The 16,317-nt window shown below is 38.2% G+C and overlaps 1 pseudogene; it reads left to right on the top strand.

The window, feature by feature from the left end:
- LOC139044915 (sodium/hydrogen exchanger 9B2-like) overlaps positions 1–16,317 on the top strand; it is a 56,240-nt pseudogene that overhangs the window by 20,127 nt on the left and 19,796 nt on the right.

Below are 16,317 nucleotides of genomic sequence, written 5' to 3'. Positions count from 1 at the left end.
GGATGGATTCCTATACTCATATAACCTCCCAAAACTGAATCAATAAGAAACAGAATCTGAACAGACCAATCACAAGTACAGAGCTTGAAAGAGTAATCATAAACTTCCCAAAAAACAAAAGTCCAAGACCAGATGGCTTCTCTGGAGAATTGTACCAAACATTCAAAGAAGATTTAGTACCTATTCTCCTCAAACTATTCTGAAAAATTGAAGAAGAGGGAACATTTCCTAACACATTCTGTGAGGCCAACATTACCCTGATACCAAAACCAGACAAAGACAACACGAAGAAGGAAAACTACATGCCAATATCACTGATGAACTTAGATGCAAAAATCCTCAACAAAATATTGGCAAACTGAATACAGCAATACATTAAAAGAATCATACACCATGATCAAGTGGGATTCATTCCAGGGATGCAGGGATGCTTCAACATCCATGAATCAATCAGTGTGATACACCACATTAACAAAATGAGGAATAAAAATCACATGATCATCTCAATAGATGCAGAGAAAGCATTTCACAAGAGCCAACATCCATTTATGATAAAAACTCTCAATAAAATGGGTATTAAAGGAAATTACCTCAACATAATAAAGGCCATATATGACAAACCCACAGCCAACATCATACTCAATGGGGAAAAACTGAAAGACATTCCTCTGAGAACAGGAACGAGACAATGGTGCCCACTCTCACCACTCTTATTCCACATATTACTGGAGGTTTTGGCCAGAGCAGTTAGGCAAGAAAAAGAAAAGGAATCCAAATTGGAAAGGAAGAAGTGAAACTTTCACTATTTGTAGATGATGTGATTCTATATATAGAAAACCCTAAAGAATCCACCAGAAAACTCCTAGAAATAATCAACAACTACAGCAAAGTTGCAGGGTACAAAATCAATTTTAAAAAATCAGTTGCATTCCTATACGCTAACAATGAACTAGCAGGAAAAGAAATCAAGAATACAATCCCATTTACAGCTGCAAGAAAAAGAATAAAATACCTAGAAATAAACTTAACCAAGTAGGTGAAAGATGTGTACACTGAAAACTATAAGTCATTACTGAAAGAAATTGAGGAAGATGTAAAGAAATGGAAAGATTTTCCATGCACATGGGTTGGAAGAAGAAACATAGTCAAAATGTCCATACTACCTAAAGCAATCTACAGATTCAGTGCAATCCCAATCAGAATCCCAATGACATTCTTCACAAAAATAGAACAAAGAATTCAAAAATTTATATGAAACAACAAAAGACCCCAAATAGCCAAAGCAATCCTGAGAAAAAAGAACAAAGCTGGAGGTATCACAACCCTGACTTTAAAACATACTACAAAGCTACAGTAATCAAAACAGCGTGGTAGTGGCACCAAAACAAACAGATCAATGGATCAAAATTGAAAGCCCAGAAATAAAACCACACATCTATGGACAGTTAATCTTTGACAAAGGAGCAAAGAATGGAGAAAGGAAAGTCTCTTCAATAAATGGCGTTGGGAAAACTGGACAGCTACATGCAAGAGAATGAAAGTAGACCATTATCTTTCACCACACACAAAAATTAACTCCAAATGGATTAAAGATTTGAATGTAAGAACTGAAACCGTAAAACCCCTACAAGAAAAAACAGGCAGTACACTCTTTGACTTTGGTCTTAGCCACATCTTTTTGAATACCGTGTCTACTCGGGTAAGGGGAACAAAAGAAAAAGGTAACAAATGGGACTACATCAGACTAAAAAGCTTCTACAAAGCAAAGGAAACCATCAACAAAATGAAAAGACAACCCACCAACTAGGAGAAAATATTTGCAAATCATTTATCAAACAAGGGGTTGATATCCAAAGTACATAAAGAACTCACACACCTCAACAAAAAAAAACAAACAACCCGATCAAAAAGTGGGCAGAGGATATGAACAGACATTTTCAAAGGTAGATATACAGATGGCCAACAGGCACGTGAAAAGACGCTCAACATCACTAATTGTTAGGGAAATACAAATCAAAACTACAATGAGATATCTCCTTACACCAGTCAGAATGGCTGTAATTGCCAAGACCAAAAACAACAAATGTTGGACAGGATGTAGAGAAAAGGGAACCCTCATCCACTGCTGGCGGGAATGCAAACTGGTGCAGCCACTATGCAAGACAGTATGGAGATTCCTCAAAAAACTAAAAATAGAACTACCATGTGACCCAGCTATGCCACTACTGGGTATCTACCCAAACAACTTGAAATCAACAATCCAAAGTAACATATGCACCCTTGTGTTCATTGCAGCGCTATGCACAATAGCCAAACATGGAAACAATCCAAGTACGCAACGACCAATGACTGGATAAAGAAGATGTGGTACATATATACAATGGAATACTACTAAGCCATAAAAAGACAAAATCTTCCCATTTGCAACAACATGGATGGACCTGCAGGGTATTATTTGCTAAGCGAAATAAGCCAGACTAAGAAAGACAAACACCATATGATTTCACTTATATGCAGAACATAAACAAACACATGGACAAAGAAAATAGTTCAGTGGTTACCAGGGGAAGGGGGCTGGAGGGTGGGCACGAGATGAAGGGAAGCACTTATGTGGTGACAGACAAGAAATAATGTACAACTGAAATTTCACAATGATGCAAACTATTATGAATCTCAATTTTAAAAAAAAAAAATATTTGGAAGATTTTTCCTTGAGAATTTATCTCAGCACAATTTTGGATATTGTTAGAGTTGGGGTATATTTGTCTTTTAGGAATGGATTTGGTCTTTGGAGGCAGCCAAACATTAAGCTGATATCAATTTGATTAATAAATGGATGTTCAGATTCAGTAATGCTGTTTTTTGTTCAAAAAAGAAGTGTGTGAATGTACCTGTGTGTGTATGTACGCTCTGAAGCTCACGAAATGAAAATAAAAGACATTTTACCATTCTCAACTGGAACAATGGTATGTTATACTTTAGACTCTGGATATGTTTTTACTGAAATTAGTTAATTTTCTAAACTAGCATGAGAAAAAAATCTCAAACTTTATTTAAAACACATGGAGAAAACCAGGTTCCAAAATGTACACTAGTTCATAAGGCAACAGATAATTTAATACCTTTTCTGTCCTTTTTATTATTTTTTTAAACTTTTACCCTTCAAATTATGGCACATTTCTAGTTAAAACATTTACAGGAAAACTGATACAGATTGACATAGGAAAGGTGTAAATGAACGATGTGGTCTGGAGACTCACTGTTTTGAGTTCTGTAATCGTTGTCCATCAGCTGCCTGAGAAGTGGACTCACGTGTGTGAGCACCTCTTCTCTTGTTTTCTGTACTTCTGTTCCTGAGGCTCACAAGAGGGCTTTCTCCTATACTCCTTCCTGTGCCCATTCAGAATACATAAGTATTTGTCTTAAGAAGTCAATCTTACATGTGAAAAAATGATTTTCCAAAATCATAAATGAGAAGTAAATTATTAACTAAATTAAAGATGATTTAGAGAAACCTTATACACATATATTTACTGTGTATTTAGAACTGAATTTTGAGTATGGGAGAGGAAAGGAAAATTAGAGATTTTTTTTAAAAGTGGTCTTGAAGTAGAAAACTACCTTGCTGAATTTAGTATAAAATCAGGTTCATGCTGTGATACAGTAAAATTTAGTAGCTGGTAATTCCTACTTTCCCATTATACCTTCAATACTGTATAGAAATTTCAGCCCCTATAGCCAACTGGAAAATACTGAAGGCCTTAAGTTATTTATTTCATTGTAACATCATCATAAGCCTAGAAAATCAGGAAGAATTCTGTGAGGATGTAAAAACTGGGGCATTAGATTCAGTCTCTAGCAGTATGGTAGACAAGATTCAGTGAACAATTCTCTCACTTATGCCAAGATGAAAACAGTATTTTAAGTCTTTTTAAATGTACCTTTTTTCTGTGAAGAAAACAGGAAGTCATTGGACACCAAAACCAAACTGAGCAGAGGAGATAAATATGCACTCAAGCTGGCCTTCACCCTGGAGGCTTCTGCAAAACACCTGTGAGCTTGAGAGTCATTCTGAGGCCCTGAGAGCATAGGGGGCTGCGCTGGAGCTGGTCCAGGTGGGCAGAAGTCTCAGGAGCATTCATCCTCCCTCACCCACACAAAGCTGGAGCCCAGCGTGGCAGCTGCAGATGGGGCCTGCACCCACACCTATCTCAACTATGGTGCTGGCTGGGGGAGAGGAGCGTCCCACTAAAAATGTGTAACTCCATGCTGATCTGTGCTCCAAATTCACATAAAAAACACAAGCTGAAAATATATCTAAAAGTGATCCCAGATTGGAAGCTTCTAAGCACATGGTAGAAGCAAATGCAGATCCGATCCAGGAAAACTCACATTCAACCTAAGGCTCCAACAATCCCCAAAGGTAAAGTTCCAAGGAAGAGGTCACTGTCACAACAAATTTTAAAAGATCACAACATGCACAAGGAAACAGAGATTTCAAAAATTTGCATTATCAGAAAATAGAAAATATTTTTGGTATCTGTAAAGAAATTAAAGAGGAGATAGCAAATATAAGTACAAAACAAGGAACTATTTTTAAAAAATAAACAAACATTTTGCTAACGACCAAGTCGAATTTCTAGAAATGAAAGATATAGTACAGTAATTGAAATGTAAAACTCAGTGGATAGATGAAGCAGTGGGTTAAGTGACAAGAGAATTGGTGAACTAGTAAGAGATCTGAAGAGATTATCTAGAATGCAGTTCACACAAAGATGGAAAATGTGAAAATGAGGGATAGCAACATGGAGAAGAGTATGACTGTCTGATCTTAGTTCCAGAAAAAGAGAATAGAGAATGGAGAAGAGGAAATATTTGAAGAAATGAAGACTGAGAATTTTCCAGAATTAGTGAAAAACTTAAATCCCAAGCAAACCGAAAGGAAGTCATACCTAAATACATCAAACTGAAATTGCAGAAAACCAAAGAAAAGGAAAAAATCTTAAAAACAGCCAAAGAAAAAGAATTCCCTAAAAAAGCAGAAATTAGACGTAAAAGCAGCAATGAAAGCCAGAAAGCCAAAGAGTAATATTTTCAAGGACCTGAGAGAAAGTAACTCTCAACCTAGAATTGTATATGCAGAAAAACTCTGTCTTAAGAATGAAAATGAAGATAATTTCAGACAAAACTAAGACTTTACTACCAACAGAGCCTTATGAGAAACATAACATGCTTTGCTACAGAGAGTTTCTGTACCATCAATTAGCTCTTATGCGATGGTAAATAGGGAATTGTGTGAGTGCCAGATGGAATTTGCATTTTTGTACATAATTTTTCCTGTCACCTTAGTATTTTTCATCATCAAGCAATAGCAAGTGAATACAAAGTGAATTGAAAACAAAAATCAGATAGATGTTTTCTTACAATTAAAGATAAAGCCTTATCAACTTGAGGACCTTTTAAAAAGCTGAAATCTCTGTGAAAGTGCGTTCTTTTTGGGCAGTTAGTTGCTGGTTTAGGGGCTTCAAAGACTTTTGAAACTTCCCACAATGTTAAGCTATCTAATGAAACCACACGTGGATGAAGAAGCTGACAGTACAGGTGAAGAAGCTGCCAACACTTTTCCCTCAGTTAAAAACAAACAAACCTTTGTTTGATGAATAAGCTACAATCTGCATAAGATTTTGATGGAGCTGCTCTCTATTTAAAGCAAATGCCCTCAAGATTCTACATCTCGGGAAAAAGGAAGTGTGGTTCCAGGGTTTAAGTCTGCAAAGAAGAGACTGACTTTAGATGCGATGTCAGTAGAGATTTAACTGTGCTGATACTGTATTAGAATTGTTACTGTTTTTTAGTGCTTTGGTCACAAGTTTTGAGTTTTGAGTTTTGGGTCGTCTGCTCCAACTCTGTTTTTCCCATAAGTCTTTTTGTTTTCAGTGTCTGATTTTGTAGAACACAAGGTTTTTGAAACAGGGAAACATATTTTGCATTCTAACAGAAATGCCTCTACTAAAGCAAATACTTCAGGTAACCAGATGATTGTCCCAGAGGAAAGGTTTGAGGTGCCACAATGAATGATGGCCCCCCCAAAAAGGTAAGTATCTGAGTAATTCTAAACAAACGTCAACATAGAAGAGAAACAATGCTAATGTTTAATTCAAGGCAGAGCTAAAATAGGGGAGTGTGGTTGTTCAAGTATTCTCATGCTCCTGTGAAGAGGTTAAAGATAGTGATTGTTTCTCTTTTTATTAACTACTGATATATTTATAGTAAAATTAAAAAGAATAATAAGGGAATGGTAAAAAGAAAAAAAGTTCAAGGTAGTAGTTGTAGCAGTGTGGAAGGCGATGGGGGATGGGATTAAGAGGAACACAGAGGTGCCTTCAAGGCACTGGTAGTATCCTATTTCTTCAGATGGTTGGTAATTACCCAGTTGTTCATATCACTGGTGTTCTTCAAAACTTACACATGGTTGTAAATATTTGTATGTGTATTCAGTATTTATTTTTAAAAACTTTTAGATTATATCAAAACCGACATATGACAACTTATTGATAGAAGTTTTCCTGGTTTATTTCAGTTACCATCCTTGTTCTTCTGTGGGCTGTAGTGTGGTCAATTACTGGCAGTGAATGTCTTCCTGGAGGAAACCTATTTGGAATTATAATCCTGTTCTATTGTGCCATCTTTGGAGGGAAACTTTTGGGGCTCATTAAGTTACCTACGTTGCCTCCACTGCCTCCTCTTCTTGGTAAGTACCAAACACTTCCTGTGTCCTTCAGAGTAAATCATATTTTTAAAATAGTAGTTTGGGAAATAAAGGAATAAACTATTTCTGTATTTGCTGTGCTGGCCCTTAAAGCTGATTGTTAAATTGTGATGAGTTTTATGAGCCAGTTGGTAAACAGCAATTTGAAAATTAAATTATATATACTTACAATTAAATAACTTGCATTAAACACAAGAGCAATACTCAAAACCAATCACTTCTTAATTATTTTACTACATTTTCCTCTTATCTCTCCTCTTGAGATTATGGAAATACTATATCACGGTGTGTCACTGCCCATCTGTTCCCAGCTCCACGTTCAATGACGTCAGGTTGGTAGGTTAACATCAGCCCTGGTAGAAGTATCTGTAATACAGAAATCAGCAAATGCTGCAGCCCAGGGCTTAATATGTTGTCAGTCACTCACATCATTGACAAACGAGTGAAGTTCCAACATGTATTACAAAACTATTCTTCCAGAGGCCATGAGAACTGTGCAGATACGACACGTAAAAATTAGTCTTAAAACTAGGTATTATATCTTTAATGTTTCTTTTAAAAATTCCATATTACAAAATTTCAGTGTACTACTTTCAGTATACCACAAAAGACATTTTGTGTCCCTTTCTCACAGATTTATAAATCATTAAGTTTTATTTAAAAACCATGTACCTTTTACACATGCATATTTGCACACATCTCCTTTTTTTATTTCAAAAGATTGGCCCTCGGCTAACATCTGTTGCCAATCTTCTTTTTTTTTTTATTTCTTCTTCTCCTCAAGGCCCCCCAGTACATAGTTGTATATTCCAGTTGTCGGTTCTTCCAGTTCCTCTATGTGGGACACCACCTCAGCATGGCCTGATGAGCGGTGCTAGGTCAGTGCACAGGATGCGAACCAGTGAGACCCTGGGCTGCCAAAGCAGAGTGCATGAACTTAACCACTCAGCCACAGGGCCAGACCCCCCCACACACACACATTTCCTAAGTAAAAATTTTTTTCTATTAGTGAGGACCTCAGGATTGGTTAACATAGACCAAAATTATTTTCTTGTGAATTTGTGGTGAGCAATTGAAACTAAATGTAAAAAGAAGTAGAATTATTTACATCTTACTCTACACTGTTTCTCAATATATTTTTCAATTTAGGTAAAATTCAAGTTATTTCACTTAATTCATATTGTTTATCATGGGTGCTTTTTGTTAAAGTTTTTAATTGAATTATTATGACAATGGGTTGTTTCTAGGCCAGCCCGGTGGTGTAGTGGTTGAGTTCCGTGCACTCTGCTTCAGTGGCCCAGGTTCGTGGGTTCCGGTCCTGGCTGTGGACTACACCCTTGTCAGCTATGCTGTGGTGGTGTCCCACATACAAAATAGGGGAAGCTTGGCACAGATGTTAGCTCAGGGCAAATCTTCCTCACCAAAAAACAAAAGGGGGGCTGTTTCTAAATATGCCTGTGTGCTATGATAAAGGGTTGGCAAACCATCTCTTCTTGTAAATAAGATCTTATTGGAGCACACTCATGCTCATTCATTTACATATTGTCTGTGGCTGCTTTTATACTACAGTGGCAGGGCTGAGAACTTATAACAGACACCATGTGGCCCACAAAGCCTGCAGTGTTTCTTGTATGGCCCTTTACAGAAAATGTTTACTAACCCCTGCATCTAAGTCAGAGCTTCTCACACTTTATTATCCAGAGAATGACCTTGGATCTTGTTAAAATGCAGACTCTAATTCAGTAGGTCTGGGGTGAGGCCTGAGATTCTGCCTTTCTAATAAGCTCAAAGACCACACTTTCCACAGAAAAATCATAAGTTTTCAAACCTGGCTGCACGTAGGAATCATCTGGGAAATTTTTTAAAAAGCTGATGCCTGGGACCCACCCCAGAGATTCTGAACTAATTGAATGGAGTAGCCCTGGGTATCAGAATTTTTAAAAGCTCCCCAGGTGATTCTAATATGCAACCTAAGTTGAGGACTACTGTTCTAGACGCCATGAAAAGGCCCTTTACACCTCATCCTTCTCTTTTCCACTCCATGCCTGTTATTGCAACAAGCAAAATACACATGTTGCAAAATGATAAATCCTTGGGCTTTGTGATTACATGAAATCTCCTGAGGTCACTGAAATCATTCTTAAAAGTCACGTACGTAATGTGTCTTACCATCCCTTTCTATAGTGGTACGCTTGTGACAGAAGTTTACTGGCTCTTAGCGTATTAGGGCCAGTATCTAAAACTGAAACATTATCTGAATCCATAAAGAAGACTTGTTAAGGCAGACACGTGTGGTGATTGCGTATTCCATATTTTTAAAAATTCATTGAAATAATTGCCAGAGATGGAGGATGAAGGAGCATTTTTTATTCCAAAAATGAATGTGAAAACAACTTTCCTAGGACACTGTTTCCTTTGCTGATGGTCTGGGTTGCTGGAAATTTTTTTCAATAATGATTTGCTTCAAAATAACTTGAGAGTAGATGAAATAAGATTGGCCATGTATTGATAATTTTTGCATGTTTTAAAAAATTTCCGTAATAGAAATTAAGGAGGAAAGAAGAATACTCCTTATCAAAGAAGGTATTCTTTTCTCCACACCCAAGGGAAAGGCCCCCCCAGGGGCTCAGAGGCCAGAGGGGGCGCCTTCCTAATCACAGTCAGGTGGCCACATCAACGGAGGCCATCGGCAAACAGAACTGTCTCAGGGAAATTGTTTGTACATTCATCTCAGAAATGAAAAATGCTCCTTCATCCCCTCCAAAACTCCAAAAGAAACTCCTACATATTTGTGAGTTCTTATTAGACTATTATTCCTTTTGATTTCAGGTAGTTGTATGCTATAATCAATTTAGGGCTGGTTTAGATTCACATTTTAAGTTTCAGTAAAGAACTGTTGACAAATTAATGAAATGTAAGGTTAGTGCAGCATTTTTGGCTGGTAATTCATTAATATCTATAAAAATGATATACACTGTACCCTGGAGCCTAACATTTCCACTGCTAAGAATTATCCTATGGATATACTTGCACAAACCTACAAATATGTAAGCTCTATGTGGACAAGGCCCATGTTGGTGTAGCTCGCCTCTGCATTACCAGGGTAGAGTAAGGCTCTGGCATGCAGTTAATAAATACTGTGCTCATTTCAGCACTGTTTGTAATGAAAAGTCTGGAAAGTTCCTTCAAGTCCCTTACTTAGTCCAAAAATTATGGTACTTCCACACAACGAGAAACTATTCCAACTATTAAAAAAAACAAGGCAAATATATATGTGCATCATTGGGAATATGTCCACGATATATTGTTAAGTGGAAAAGAAACAGATTATACAATGGTATTTAAACATGCTCTCATTTGAGTCCAGTGCAAAAGAGCACACGTACACACACACAGAGAAGCATGCTTTAATAGGTAGAGAAACTTTCTGGAAGGGCACAGAAAACTCTGGACAGTGGAAACCTTTGGGGAATGAAGCTGGAAAGTTGCACTTGGGGTAGGACATGTGCTGGTCACTTTACATTGTCTGTCATGGTTTAATTTTATCATGAGCAAATATATTATTATTCTTTTAAAAACAGCTATTGTAGGCTGGTTCTTACTTTCAAAAATTCTAGAAAGATCATGACTGCAGAATTCATAACTTCTTCTAGATTAAATGGCAGCAATGAGAAATGCCTGGAAGAGATGCTTCCTTGCCTAATGGTGTCTGGAACAAGTCACAAAAAGCTATACTTGTAATTCATCTCTATTCTCATAGCTTACATATAAAACAACCCAAAGTTAGTAAATTTATTTAGTCCTTTGAAGTGTGGTCCATATAAGGACGTGGTAAGAAAAGAGTCCTGCTGGAGAAGAACGGAGTGTGGACGGCTTGCAGTCTCTGAGGAGAAATCCTTCCCCTATCTGGGCATGTGGTATCAGGGAGGGCAGGATTTTCTGACAAACTACCCGGCTTCCTCAGGCACACTCAACTACTTGCAGTTCCCAGAATGTGTCACACTTTCCCTTCATACCTTGGAAGAAACTGTTATTTCTCCCAGAAACTTCTCAACTTCTCCAGCCCCTTCTTCATTCCCCTTCCCCTTCTTTGGCCCCTGCTGACTCACCCTTCCTTGTCTCAGCTTGTATAAGGCCTCCTCATGCTTCCATAAAATTGAGGTTGCCCCCATAGACTGAAAGCTTGTTGAGGGATAGTACTGAGCCTTTGTTCATTGCAATATCTCTAATACCTACTATAGTGTCGAAAGTACCGAAGGCATTTGATAAATGTTGAATGGCTGAAGGAAAGAAGAGTCACCAGCTGACATGACAGAACAATGTCTATTTCATGATAACTCACTTCTAAGCCTTTGCAAAGCAGGTTATATGTTTTTTATTAAATTATCTGGTTTGAAAATAGGTAAAATAGAGCCCATATAGGTATTGATATTTCAAGTAATCTGGCATGGTAAATAATTTTAGAATCTTTCTGCTGTTTGCATACAAAGAGATGACTGAATTGGGCCTTGTATTAAAACATTTTATATTCAGAATTTGATCATACTTTCTACCCAAATACTACATCCTGTTTCTCTCTTTCAGGTTCAATTATTAATGAATTATTAATTATTCTAATCTTTCATTTTTATCTGCATATTAAAGCCTTTTCTTAGCTCCTGTAATTTTTTTTTTCATTAAAAGTTTGACATAATTTCATCTAAGGACTAAGCATAAAAGAAGTGGTTCCTGGGATTATAATCCTGGGATAGTCTCTTCTACATCTAAAGTACTGAAAATATTTTCTGTATTTGAAAACTAAAGATTTGTTTGATTTCTCCATCCCAGGCATGCTGCTTGCTGGGTTTCTCATCAGAAATATCCCTGTCATCAATGATAACGTACAGATCAAGCAGAAGTGGTCTTCCGCTTTGAGAAGCATAGCACTATCTGTCATATTGGTTCGTGCTGGCCTTGGGCTTGATCCACAGGTATTGAAGTATAAATTTCTAATTATTGACTTGGAATTTTGTTCTTCCAATATTGCAAGTATTTAGAATGACTGAGCTTTAGGAAATGGATGTGGACACTTTGCACAGCATTCAGAACGACAGAATGAAATTTATTTCATACAGGACTGTCCCCAAAAGATGTTCCCATACTCTCTCTTGGAGAAAGGTGGAGTTACTGTCTATCTAGGGACAGCACCAAGAATAAAGGCTCCCCTTTTCTCTGACAGAGATACAGGCCGTAGTTATAAATAAGGGTTGTGAGAGAGAAGACATCATATTTTTGGTGTGGAAAGCCCTATACGAGTGTTTAGGACTAACTATGCTGGCTCAGAAAACTGCCTAGCATACAGAATGAGTCTCAAAGTGTGCTTTTTTCGTGTTTGCTTTTGAAAGCAGGAATGAATGTTCTTGAGGATTGCCTTTACATCCGGTTCATTCTGGGGCCACAAATTATACATATGGCCAACACCGAGACGGTTAGATCAGCTAGTGTGGAGGTTATGAGCACAGACTCTGAAAGCAGCCTGGCCGAGCTCAAACCAAGCTCCACCACTCACTAATTTCATGATCTTGGAGAACAGCTTTAACTTGTGCCTTTTTGGATGAGAAAATCTAAACAATGATGATAATATTATCCCCTGTGTCATAGGTTGCTATGAGGACTAATAAGCCAACTCTAAAACACTTAGAACACTGAAATGTTTGTTAAATAAAACTCATTACCTGGAAAATTCATGATGGATGATCCAGACAGTCTGAACACTGAAGAAAAAGCATTTAATGTCATTCTCTCTGTGTGTCTTTAGAGGGTTATTTCGTATGTCTATTTTTATATTTCAGGCCCTGAGGAAGCTGAAGGGTGTCTGTGTAAGATTAGCCATGGGTCCCTGTCTTGTGGAGGCATGCTCATCTGCTCTTCTTGCCCACTTCCTAATGGGTTTGCCGTGGCAATGGGGATTTATACTGGGGTAATGATTTTTCTTTGTCGTATGAAAATACACACGGACATTTAGGACTTTCTCTGACGCTATACAAGTGAATGCATAATATTTTCGTAAGGACATCAGAAAATACAATACAGATATTCCAGCATAATATTATGACTATTAATATACCAGCATATAAACATTATAACTTCAAAATATAGTGTATGTCTTTGTAGGTGCTAACTTTGACAGTTTTATAATAATTTAAACTATTGAGGAAGTAATAGACTTTTATTATGCCTGATTCCATGCCAGTGAGAGATGCCAGATCTCTCCTCAAAGTCCATACAAAGGATAACGAATGCTCAACGGTGATCCACACCTAGCACAGGCCTCCTCCTCCTTTCACCAGGCTCTTATGATTATCTGTTCTGCTGTATTTTCCTCCTGCTGTTAGTTCTTTCTTCTTCTTCTTCTTCTTCTTCTTTTTTTTTTTGGTGAGGAAGATTGGCCCTGAGCTAACATCTGTTCCCAAGCTTCCTCTTTTCTTTTTTTTTCTCCCCAAAGGCCCAGTATATAGTTGTATATCCTAGTTGTAAATCCTTCTAGTTCTTCTATGTGGGATGCCACCACAGCATGGCTTGATGAGCAGTATATAGGTCCACACCAGGATCTGAACCAGCAAACTCTGGGCCGCCGAAGCAGAGCACATGAACTTAACCACTATGCCACTGGGACAGCCCCCGGTTCCTACTTCTAAGATTTAAGAGCCATAAGAAGTAAATAAATATGAAAGTACTTGGTAAGAATTTGGTGTTGGGGTCAGCCCCACGGCTCATGTTGAGGTGGCATTGGCGTCCCATATAGCACAGCCTGAGGCACTCACAACTACAGTCTACAACTATGTACTGGGGGGCTTTGGGGAGAAAAAAGAAAAGATTGGCAACAGATGTTAGCACAGGTGCCAATCTTTAAAAAAAATAATAATAATTTGGTGCTGATAAGTAGGCAAGAAGTAAGAACTACTTACTTCTCACGGTTAACACTCTCGAGCTATACTGCCTAGATTCAAATCTCGGCTCTGACTTTCCAGTATGTGATCTTCGGCAAATTACCTAATCTCTTTGTGCCTCCATTTCCTCATTTGCAAAACAAAGATAATGATTGTAGCTACCTCATAGGGTGGTTGTGAGGTTTAAATTAGTTAATATATGTGAAGTGCTTAAAATGGTGTTAGGTACATAGTGAGCTTCATAAATGCTTTCTGCTATCCTACTGCTGCCGTTATCAGTGTCACTGTTACTGTCACTATGGCCTTCCTCTTCTAATCTGTTGTCTGATTTTTACATGCCAGGTCCTGATAGAAGGCCTCGCATCACTGGATTCCAATCCAAAAAGTCCATGGCCGTGTTTTTCAAACCTCATGCCGTGGATGTTTTGTTTAGATAGAAGGCAGATTCCTGGGGCCTCACCCCATTAGGTCTTCCAGACCAGCCGTAAATACAGATTTCAGACAGGCTGCGTAGTCCCAACGCAAGTTGTCCATGGCCACGCTCAGAAGAAGTGTTCTGTAGAACTTGTAGCTGTGCGTGTGTTTCTGTTTGGGACTTCACTGCCTTTGAAAGACTGTAATTGTCTAAAGTGTAACCTCTGAAAGAGTGGAGGTTATTATAATTTCACTAATAATAGTAATAATGAAGAAGATGCTATCATAAATATTTAAAGTGCTGCCTGCTTAGTTTTGTCTTAGGTGCTGTGTCTCCAGCTGTGGTGGTGCCTTCAATGCTCCTTTTGCAGGAAGGGGGCTATGGTGTTGAAAAAGGTGTCCCGACCTTACTCATGGCTGCTGGCAGCTTTGATGACATTCTGGCCATCACTGGCTTCAACACGTGCTTGGGCATGGCCTTTTCCACAGGTAAACTGATCAGTTCATGTGTGCTGTTCTCTTATGCTCTAGCGACATAGATATGATGTTGTGAGTGTGGCATATTTCCTTGATAATTGATTAAGGCAAATTAAAATAGAAAAAGCAACTCCAAGAGTTAGTTCTATACCTAAGGAGAAACCAGTGGCTTCTTGTCTTTACTCCCTTCACCCTCTAAATATAAAATGCTCAAGTACTGTGGTAGGTGCGTGAGGGGGCTTCAAAAGAGCAAAGTCGAAAGAAGGAGAACAGCTTCTGCATGCAGCCACCCGGGAGGGTCAGCCTTCGAGACTGCGCACAGAGGGTGAGCAGGTGTTTCAGTGAGCACAAAGGACAAAGTAGTCCAAGTGGGAGGGACAGTTTCTGTTCTCTCGTCTTTAACATTTTAGGGGAAATAATTATTTTAATGTGTATCTTATTAATACTTAATAACTGTCTGATACAGACATATTTTGTTTTAAGTAGTAATAAAACAGGAACTTAAGGCATTTTTTCCCTACTGTTATTCAACACCTTTATTATCCTTTGGGACAGCACACATTTAAGTTCACTTTTTAATCTGTTTCCAAGACTGGAAGATAAGATTTGCAATTTCATATTATTGACAAAATGTAATTGTGGGCTAAGTTTAGCTTCAGATTATTTAGTGGGAACACACCTTAGAAAGTCTTGTGTTCTCAGTCTCTCTGCCCCATGGTTATCCTCCCATTTTATGACTATATTTGACGTATGCCAATTACCTAGTACTTCACCTCTTCCCACACCCTGAAGTTGCCTTACGTCTAGTCCCCACCGTGTATCACTGGTGAATTAATCTTCTCAAAGCATTGTTTTGATAGTCTTACTTTCTTGTTCAAGCACCAGCAAGGATTCTCTATTACCAATTAGGTCGAATCTACACCCTTGTCTCTATTTTAACTCTACTGTACCTGTCCAATCGTACATTCTCCCTGCTTCCTGGTATACACCTTTAAAACAATAGTTCTCAGCCTCAGCTGCACACTATAATTACCTGGGAACTTTTTAAAAATACTCATATGTGGGCCCTACCTTAGGCCACTTAAATCATAATCTTTGGGAATGGAAACCACAGCTTTAGAGCAACAGAGTTTGCATTAAAATCACACAGGAGCAGGGTAGGGAGGGCCGTGGGGAGTGGCTGCTGGGGTTTTCATAATCTGAGGGGTGGGGGTGGGGGTGGGGCTAGCCTGAAGAACCTTCCTACTTGACAATACTCTGTACCCTCTGCCCTGCCCTACTAAATGCAGTCCTTAGACCATCTGGATAGGAGCTACCTGGAGCCTCTTTAAAATGTGGATCCCAGGCCCGGCCAGACTTACTGCATCAGAATTTTCAGAGGTGGGGCCCAAGAAGTCTTTTTTTCTTTTAAACAATCTTACTATACGGGAGACTGAAAGTGGTTAGTTACTTTCTACACATTTATAGTAAATTATTTACTGTAATATCTTGCAACGTATACTATTATCACAGATAAATGTTTTTGACAGTCACACTATTACCTAATAGAGAGCTGTCCTAGCTAAATAAAACTACTACAGAGGTAATCATTTTTTTAAATACAAGAGATAATTGAAACTGTAGGGGAGGAAAAACCGTTTCCCACACCAGGTTCGTTGACTGGGGCCCTGTAATCAGACTGACAAGAGACAGACTAACAAGAGAAAAACAGTTTATTAACGTGTGCAT

The sequence above is a fragment of the Equus asinus genome, chromosome 3 (assembly GCF_041296235.1).
Source record: "Equus asinus isolate D_3611 breed Donkey chromosome 3, EquAss-T2T_v2, whole genome shotgun sequence".
Taxonomy (NCBI): domain Eukaryota; kingdom Metazoa; phylum Chordata; class Mammalia; order Perissodactyla; family Equidae; genus Equus; species Equus asinus.
This window is presented reverse-complemented; position numbering and strand designations above follow the sequence as displayed.